Source organism: Ranitomeya variabilis, chromosome 3 (assembly GCF_051348905.1).
Source record: "Ranitomeya variabilis isolate aRanVar5 chromosome 3, aRanVar5.hap1, whole genome shotgun sequence".
In the NCBI taxonomy this organism is placed as follows: Eukaryota; Metazoa; Chordata; class Amphibia; order Anura; family Dendrobatidae; genus Ranitomeya; species Ranitomeya variabilis.
Window position 1 is genome coordinate 320,341,593 of NC_135234.1, and position 10,139 is coordinate 320,351,731.

Here is a 10,139-nt window from a genome sequence, read left to right on the forward strand (position 1 = left end):
GCTGGAGTCCTGGGTTCTAATCCCACCTTGGACAACATCTGCAAGGAGTTTGTATGTTCTCCCCGTGTTTGTGTGGGTTTCCTCCGGGTACTCTGGTTTCCTCCCACATTCCAAAGACATACTGATAGGGAATTTAGATTGTGAGCCCCATCGGGGACAGTGCTGATAATGTGTGCAAAACTGTAAAGCGCTGCGGAATATGTTAGCTCTATATAAAAAATGAACATTATTATTAGTAGTAGTGGGGATGATAAAGATATCCTCCCCAGGATCCCTGACATACTGCTGGGACCCGAGACATAGTGTTGGCAGTCACGGTGTGAACTGTGACAGCTGCGAAAGCCTGTTTCTCCCTAAATCCCTCATTCCCCCTCCCACCTGATACTGGCTTAAACTGGTACAGAAAGCATGGGATTCTATTGTCCTTTTAAGGTTATGTATATTGGCACCGATCAGGTTGTCCCGTCAGGGCGATCATGCCGAGGTGCGCATGGAGGAGTACCGCGAGGTTCTGCCTCTGTAGCGCAGTCCAAAAGGGGAGGTGTCAGGAAATAGGAAGAAGTTCTGATTACGTCAATTACACATACAGAGCCCTCAGGTGCAGTTGCCTGTGCGTGCCAGCAGAAGGCTAAAATTCTAAGCCTGCAGGCAACTCCCTCCCACTGCTATATAGTTGTAATGGGAGACCAGGAATGTTTATGGCTCTGTGCTGGGACAGACAAGTCTCCCTACACTCCTTATTTCCCCCTCCCGCCTGATACTGGCTAAAATTGGTAAAACAAGCATGGGATTCTATTGATCTTTTAAGGTTATGTATATTGGCACCGATCAGGGCTAGAGATATAAGGATTATATATTCCGGATGTCCATTGAGAGATCTATAACTCCCTGAAATCACTAGAAGCTAAACCCAATGAGTGCAAGGAGCGGGTTTCTCCGTAAGCAGGTCCTGTAACTACACCGTGTTTACACTTAAAAGAATCCCCCCGACGTGGTGCACGTCCTGATCATTGTGTCATTCATATATGAGGTTCATGCAGCGAGCTAGGTATAAAAATGGTTTGTCATAACTCTAAGAAAGGGGAGGATTCAGCCCCTGAGTGTGATCACCACAGGGGGAGTGCCTTGTTTTTAGGCTGGGAAATAAGTGAGTGAAGCAGCAGTCTTCCAGTGTCTTTTGTCCGGATACTAGCTGCTACACAGATGTGTGATATGCATCTTGATGTGTCACCTGAGCACATAGTCGGCCAGGAGATGAAATGATCTGAACAAAATGTAAGTGATTTTTCAACTTTTATCCCATGTTATTTGTAATTGTACTGTACATACGATACTTGTCTTCTTTATAATATCTTTTTATACCTCTGTAAACACTGCCTACCTTTTTTTTGGAGTAAAATATAAAATTACTAGCTTTGTCTCTACTTGCTCTATAACGTACAGTCACATAATCTGAAGTGAATTACGCTAATAATTTGGGTGGGCTCCGGACCTGTTATTAATTACGAAATTGGAGCTGGTGGCAGCGGAATTTGTCCTGTGCATTTGGTAGGCTTTGTAGTGACCGGCGGCGTTGATAATGTATGTTCCCGCCTGAGTGGGAGTAGTTATATCGCCCTCGCTGCACTGTGCCCATTAGCCAGTACAAAGTAAGGCAGCCTTTCTGGCGACTAATTATCCTAGGTGCAGTACCCGGTCTGACCTGAGGGTAAGGGGGCGCCAGAGAGCTGCAAGTTCCAAACTGGGAAGTGGGATATAGATAATGTGACGCCCGGGAGACCGAGGTACCCAGCACCAGATCAAAGAGGTCCGTCTCTTGAGGGGGATGTCACTAGTGGCTTGACCCGGTGCTGTGGCCTCAGGCGATGCACAGCGTAAGGGATATCATGAAGGAACAGACACTTACTTGATCAACAGCAGGTCCTCTCAGCTGTGATGACCCCGATCCTGGATCGATGGCTATTGTCTAAATGAAAGACTGAGGCGCTGAAACGTTTAACCAGTTTACTTCAACAAAAAGGGATTTGCAACCAATACTGTCACCGGAGTCTGTATAAGAACTCTGAATTACTTTGACCCTGTCAGGATTTCCACCTCTTATTATGCGCAGTTTCTGTATGGCCCTGCTGCTGTATGTGAACTGGCTGCCGACCCAATCTGTCTCTTCTGTGCTCTGGTTCGACGGACAACCCGAGTCCTTTTTGTCGGCTTACCCCCTTTGGGAGTACCGCTGAACTCTGTGTCTGTTGCTGCGTCTTACCCTGGTGAAGCTGATATCACCTCACTTTCTTCCGGTTGCTGTATTATATATAACGAATATAGCCACGGATCCGGTATCCGTCTCTGCGCCTATTTTGGGTAGAAATTATTGCTACCCGGTTCTCACAATGTCCTTTTTCTCTATTCCTCTTTTCCTACTATGGGTATTACGGGCCTATAATCCGTCATAGGGCTGTTAGGAGTTCAGTTATACGACCTCTCACTTTCAGCTCCTCAACCCAACTGCCAGTCCTTTTCTCAGACCAGAATGGATCAAGGGGAGTCTCTGGAGCTCCCCCTTCTGGCTGGAGATGGTAGTGCAGTCTTGCTATTTTAGTATTTGTATTTGGTGTCAATAACTATTTTTGTGGCAAATAGTATACCCCTAGGGGCGCCACATTCCCCCTTAGTTAAGAACAGTACTCCGGGACTGTGGGACGATAACATTTTGAAATAACAATTGATATGTACAGAGTCTTAAAAATGAAAAGTTACAAAAACCACTCAAAGAAACAAAAAAAATGGAATTCTGTAAAAAGTCACTTCAAATAGCGTCCATTAATACAGTTCTATCCTTGAAGGTACTAGGAAGCAAAGTTCACAAAGCAGTCTTTCCGGAGCTTTGATTTAGTATTTCCGGGCTAATAAAAAGTTCAAGAATATGCAAGAAGTTCATACAGGTAAGTCTCTGTAGGTACTGGGCTTAAACGTTACAGAATGATAACAATGACTATAGTCTTATAGTTGGTAATCCGCATACCTGGCCGGTAATTGACCCTAAATACTACGCTGGGACCTACGTAATAGCGGTGTCTCTTTATGTGGTGTACTACTGTCCACTGCGGATATAGTATCTGCCCTCTCTGCTAAAGATAATTCCACCACTATGGGGTTGGCAAGTCCACCGTGAATGGGATCACTCTGATCAGGAATCTGTTCTTCCTGACCTGGAACCTCTTGTAGTACGGGGTCAGCCTCTTCCTGTCTTGGGACTTCTAATATTGGGTTCGGTGTTGGATAAAAGGCCACCATGGGAACCACTACTGCACCATGGTATGTTAGTAGGGTTTTGGGAAAGTCTCCTATACAGGTGTGATACATTTCCTCCTCTTTTTCCTTTACTGGTTGAACCTGTATGGGTTGAATAACTTCTGATTCTGGCTGGACAACTTCTGGCTCTTTCAACGTTTCCGGACATAATTTAAGATTGTCTCTTGACACTAGTACAGATGTTAAACCTCCGTTTTTGCTAATGAGACACATTTTAGGATTATCCATTCTTGTTGGTAAAACTGTGCAGGGTACGGCTTCCCATTGATTATCCAGTTTATTGGTTCGACGATTCCTCTTGAGTACTTGGTCACCCGGTCTTAATGGAGTTGCTAGAGCATTCTGGTTGAAAGTTCGCTCTTGTCTTTCTCTGGTTTGCTGGAGGCTTCTTTCCACACTCTCTTGCACTTGGCGATACTGCTTTTGCCGTACGACATCCCAATTGGAGTCTTGATCTTCTGCATCTGGTTTCAGAATTCCCATTTCTAGATCGATTGGCAATTGGCCGGGTCTTGCACGCATAAGATAAGCTGGGGTACAGTTGGTAGAGCTCACCGGGACATGATTATACAGATCCACCAAGTCAGGCAATTTCTCTGGCCATTGATTCCTTTCCGTTTCAGGTAAAGTCTTTAGTAGGTCTATCACAATATGGTTCATCTTCTCAGATAAGCCGTTTGTTTGCGGATGATAGGCAGTCGTCCGGATCTTTTTGCAACCATACATATTACAGAATTCTCTGAAGATCTCTGATTCAAAGGCTGTACCCTGGTCAGTGAGAACCTGTTCCGGATATCCATGGGGTCTACAAAAGTACGTTTGGAACGCTTTAGCTGCTGTTTTTGCAGTCAGATCTTCTACAGGTACTACTACCAAGAAGCGCGAATAATGGTCCACGATGGACACCGGACCGGCTCGGTGTCAACTTCACGTGGTCCATGGCTACAAGTTCAAGTGGTTGTTTGGTGATTATGGGCTGCAGTGGTGCTCTTTGGCTAATTTGATCGTTCCTTCTGAGGTTGCACGGGCCACAGTTTCTACACCACTGTTCGATTGATTTTCTCATCCCGACCCAATAAAATCTTTCTCTCAGAAGTACTTCTAGCTTTTTCCAACCAAAGTGACCAGCACCATTGTGGTAAGCCTCGAGGACCATCTTCACATCTTGTTTAGGCACGATAATCTGCCAAATCAATTCATGTGTTTTCGGATTGGTGTATCTTCTACAGAGTTTCCCTTGATACAGGAACATTTTGCCTCTCTCTTTCCAGAGTTGATGCGTCTCTTCTGGGGCATCCTCATCGGGATATGCACTTTGCTCAGTCAATAGTTCCTTCACTAGCTTCACAGCCGGATTGCTATCTTGGGTGTCAGCCCATCTATGGTGTGCTAATGGATTAAAATTCACTTCTTGTTGTTTCTGATAGGTATTTGACTGACGATGTTTTGCCTTGGGCTGATGAAAGGCTGGTAGTTCAATTTCTTCAAGCTCCCCCGTTTCTTCTTCTACATCTCTCAAGTGTGGCATCCGGGATAGGGCATCGGCATTTCCATTCTTGCGACCTGCTCGATACTTGATCACGAAGTTGTAATTAGATAACCGGGCTATCCATCGCTGTTCTAACGCACCTAATTTAGCCGTGTCTAGGTGGGTCAATGGATTGTTGTCAGTATAGACAATAAATTCTGCACCAGTCAAATAGTGTTTGAAACGTTCAGTCACAGCCCAAAGTACTGCCAGTAGCTCCAATTTGAAGGAACTATAATTTTCTGAATTTCTTTCAGTAGGCCGGAGTTTTCTACTTGCAAAGGCGATGACTTTCTCCCGACCTTCTTGCTTTTGTGACAGCACCGCTCCCAATCCCACATTGCTGGCATCGGTGTAGAGGATGAAAGGTTGATGGTAATCCGGGTACGCCAGAACTTCTTCTCCGGTTAGTGCTTTCTTTAGTTGTTCAAAGGAGTCTTCTCTTTCGTCGTTCCACTGAAAAAGAGGGTTTCGGTTTGAAGGTTTCTTCGTCTGCCCTATCAAAGCATCTTGCAAGGGCGCTGCCAATTTGGTAAATCCTTTTATAAATCTACGATAGTAACCCACTAATCCCAAGAATTGCCTCACTTCTTTTGCGTTGGTAGGTCTTGGCCAATCCCTTATTTCAGTTATTTTCTCGGGATCCGGTGCTACTCCCTCCGAACTCACGATGTGCCCTAAGTATTGTACCTTTGGCTTGAGAAGGTGACATTTGGATGGTTTGATTTTCATACCATACTTGGATAAGGCTTCGAACACCTCTGCCAGGTCTGTTAAGTGCTGTTCGTAAGTCTTTGAGTAGACGATCACATCATCTAGGTACAGGAGGATGGTCTCGAAGTTCTTGTGTCCGAGGCAACATTCCATCAGTCGCTGGAAAGTACCGGATGCGTTGCAGAGTCCGAACGGCATGCGATTAAATTCGCTTAGACCCATTGGTGTGGTGAATGCCGTTTTTTCTTTATCTCTCTCAGCCACAGGGACTTGCCAATACCCGCTTGTTAAGTCTAAGGTGGAAAAATAATTAGCAGATTTCAAAGCAGTCAAGGACTCTTCTGTCCTAGGCAAGGGATAGGCGTCTTTATGGGTGATATTATTAATCCGCCGGTAGTCTACGCACATTCTCATGGTTCCGTCCTTTTTTTTGACAATCACCAGAGGGGCCGCCCAAGGGCTACAACTATCTCTTATTACCCCGGCCTGTTTCATCTCTCTCAGCATGTCCTTCGCGCATTGATAATGAGCGGGCGGTATGGGTCTATATCTTTCTTTTATCGGGGGATGGTCACCGGTGGGGATTGTATGTTCCACCCCTTCTATCCGTCCGAAGTCCAATGGGTGTTTACTGAAGACCTGTTCATATTCCGTCACTAATCTATACACCCCTTGTCTTTGATGGATAGGTGTTGAATCTACACCCACGTCTAGCTGTTGGCACCAATCCTCCGATTCTCCATCTGAGCCGTTATTTTCCACCTGACAGGTCAATTCTAAGGGCTCAACGGTTGTGACGGCATTGTTACAGTATATAACTTTGCCACTGTAGCGTACCTTGGCAAAGTGACCTCTTCCTCTCCACAGTTCAAAAGTCGTACCGGCACCCGTCCCCGGTGTACCTCGACCACCCCTCGTGCCGTGAGTATAGTGGGCCTGCTGTCGGTGTACGCTGGTTCTATTAAGGCTTGATAGTCTCGTCCTTTAGTACCAATGGCCGCTCTACACCATACCAGCATTTCTGTTTTTGGTGGGATTACAATAGACGTTGGATCACTCACCCTCACACTGCCGATTTCTCCACCTGCAACTTCTATCTGTTGCCTTAACATTAATACTTTTATTTCCCTCCAGAGAACTCTCTGCTGGCAGGATCGAGCAGTTTCAGCAATTTGTTGTAAGACAGAAATAACTTCGGAAAAGCAATTCTCTAACACATTCATCCCTATCAATACAGTTGGTTCACAGTTCTGCCGATCAACATCAACGACAATTATACCCTGTTTCTTCAATTCTGCTTTACCAATCTTTATGGTCATCTCCCTGAATCCTAGTTTCGGTACCAACTTACCATTACTGGCCCATATATCTAGTTCAACATCAGAGGGTCCTTTATCAATATCTACCTCAGCCCAGTACCTCTTATAAAGGATATATGGTATAGATGAAATCTGGGAACCTGTATCCAGCAAAGCGTTGAGGGGAATTCCGTCCAGCACGATAGGGATGATGGGTCGTCCTCCGATGTATCTGTCGTGCCAGGGTGTTGGGCCTTGAAAATTCATTCCTGCGAAGCGGCCCGCATTCCCAGGGGATTCCCGTTTAAATCACAATTTCGTGCAAAGTGGCCTGGCTGCTGGCAACGGCGGCAAATGGGCTGTCCATCCGGTTGGTAGCGGTCACGGGGCCGTCCTCTCCATGTCGGGTATCTCCAGGACCTCATCCATGGAACATCCTCTCTACGGTTTACCAACTCCATCTTGGGTTCTCTCATCTCCTGCATGGTTTTAGCCATTGAAGCAACAACATCAGTTAAAGAGTCAAGCTTTTGCTGAAGAGTCTCATTAGTAATGGGCCCCAGGGACTTAGCACTGGCACCGGACGTAGCTGATGTCACTGGCATTCCCCGTTGCTGAAGTGCATCTGCCATGGGTTGTGTGAGATCCTGATCCCGAGGTGCCTCTGCTAGCTGGAGACGTACAGTGCCTACAAGTAGTATTCAACCCCCTGCAGATTTAGCAGGTTTACACATTTGGAATTAACTTGGCATTGTGACATTTGGACTGTAGATCAGCCTGGAAGTGTGAAATGCACTGCAGCAAAAAAGAATGTTATCTCTTTGTTTATTTTTTTTTAAAATTGGGAAAAGTTTTTTCAGAGGGTCATTTATTATTCAACCCCTCAACCCACCAGAATTCTGTTTGGTTCCCCTAAAGTATTAAGAAGTAGTTCAGGCACAAAGAACAATGAGCTTCACATGTTTGGATTAATTATCTCTTTTTCCAGCCTTTTCTGACTATTTAAGACCCTCCCCAAACTTGTGAACAGCACTCAAACATGGTCAACATGGGAAAGACAAAGGAGCATTCCAAGGCCATCAGAGACAAGATCGTGGAGGGTCACAAGGCTGGCAAGGGGTACAAAACCCTTTCCAAGGAGTTGGGCCTACCTGTCTCCACTGTTGGGAGCATCATCCGGAAGTGGAAGGCTTATGGAACTACTGTTAGCCTTCCACGGCCTGGACAGCCTTTGAAAGTTTCCTCCCGTGCCGAAGCCAGGCTTGTCCGAAGAGTCAAGGCTAACCCAAGGACAACAAGGAAGGAGCTCCAGGAAGATCTCATGGCAGTGGGGACATTGGTTTCAGTCAATACCATAAGTAACGTACTCCACCGCAATGGTCTTCGTTCCAGACGAGCCCGTAAGGTACCTTTACTTTCAAAGCGTCATGTCAAGGCTCATCTACATTTTGCTCATGATCACTTGGAGGACTCTGAGACTGACTGGTTCAAGGTTCTCTGGTCTGATGAGACCAAGATCGAGATCTTTGGTGCCAACCACACATGTGACGTTTGGAGACTGGATGGCACTGCATACGACCCCAAGAATACCATCCCTACAGTCAAGCATGGTGGTGGCAGCATCATGCTGTGGGGCTGTTTCTCAGCCAAGGGGCCTGGCCATCTGGTCCGCATCCATGGGAAGATGGATAGCACGGCCTACCTGGAGATTTTGGCCAAGAACCTCCGCTCCTCCATCAAGGATCTTAAGATGGGTCGTGATTTCATCTTCCAACAAGACAATGACCCAAAGCACACAGCCAAGAAAACCAAGGCCTGGTTCAAGAGGCAAAAAATCAAGGTGTTGCAGTGGCCTAGTCAGTCTCCTGACCTTAACACAATTGAAAACTTGTGGAAGGAGCTCAAGATTAAAGTCCACATGAGACACCCAAAGAACCTAGATAACTTGGAGAAGATCTGCATGGAGGAGTGGGCCAAGATAACTCCAGAGACCTGTGCCGGCCTGATCAGGTCTTATAAAAGACGATTATTAGCTGTAATTGCAAACAAAGGTTATTCCACAAAATATTAAACCTAAGGGTTGAATAATAATTGACCCACACTTTTATGTTTAAAATTTCTAAAAATTTAACTGAGCAACAAAACTTTTTGGTTTGTAAGATTTATGCATCTGTTAATAAATCCTGCTCTTGTTTGAAGTTTGAAGGCTCTAACTTATTTGCATCTTATTAAACCTGCTAAATCTGCAGGGGGTTGAATACTACTTGTAGGCACTGTATAGCGCTCTCCTTTAATTGGGCAAATGTCAATTCAGGGTTCTTAAAAACAAGCATGCTCACATGCCCCCGATGAGAAGGGGTGTAGAGTCCCTCAATAAATTGATCTCTTAGCAGTTTATCGGCTCCTGTGTTAAAAATGGGTTCAGCCAGTGTAAGTGATTTAAGGGCTTCCTGCAGGTTTAAGGCAAAATCTCTCACGCCCTCATTAGCTTTTTGTTTGCAATTAAAGAATCGTACTTTAGCTTTGCTGCTGGCAGTGGTTTCAAATGTAGCTTTTAATCCAGCAAATATGCGTTCAACAGTACCTTTTAGATCAGTTGCCCATGCCGTGACTTCTCGCTTAGCATGGCCACTTAACTGCATCATCAGGAGACTAACACGCTGAGCTTCACCCACGGGGAACATATCAAAATGAGCCAGCATCTTTTCCCTGAAACCGTCAAGGGTATTAGGTTCACCTTCATACATTGGAAGCCACGGGCCACCCGGGGTATATGGCATCAACACCGGCATGATGGGCGCCACTCCTTGCACTGCTGCGCTGCCAGGCTCTCTATCGACACTGTCTTTCAGCTGCATTAGCGTCGCCGGGTGCTGCGGCGTCTCCGTGCTGCGACATACTGTACCCCCTTAGTTAATCCAGACCCCTCCGGTCCCAGCTTCCGTCTAGATAATGTAGATTCGTTCCTCTGTGCAGCAGGATGACAATGACACGCCCCCTGCTGCCTCTAACTGCCGCACGCTCTGTGATGATGGATTTTGAAGTTTTTCAGTTAGACTGGGGCTTGGGTAATGACGTAGCTCGATTAACAGTTTTGTGCCTAATGGTTATGAGATGATCACATCAGGGTATGGCGGCCATTTTTACCCCATTATAACCAATGGAGAAAAGTCACTTTCAATAGTTTTCAATGGGGAATGGGATTTTCTTTAACAAAGTCAATTTCCAAGATTTTTCATCCAAATTTTCACAGTTTCAGACTCCAATAACGGCACACAATACCCGGTGTA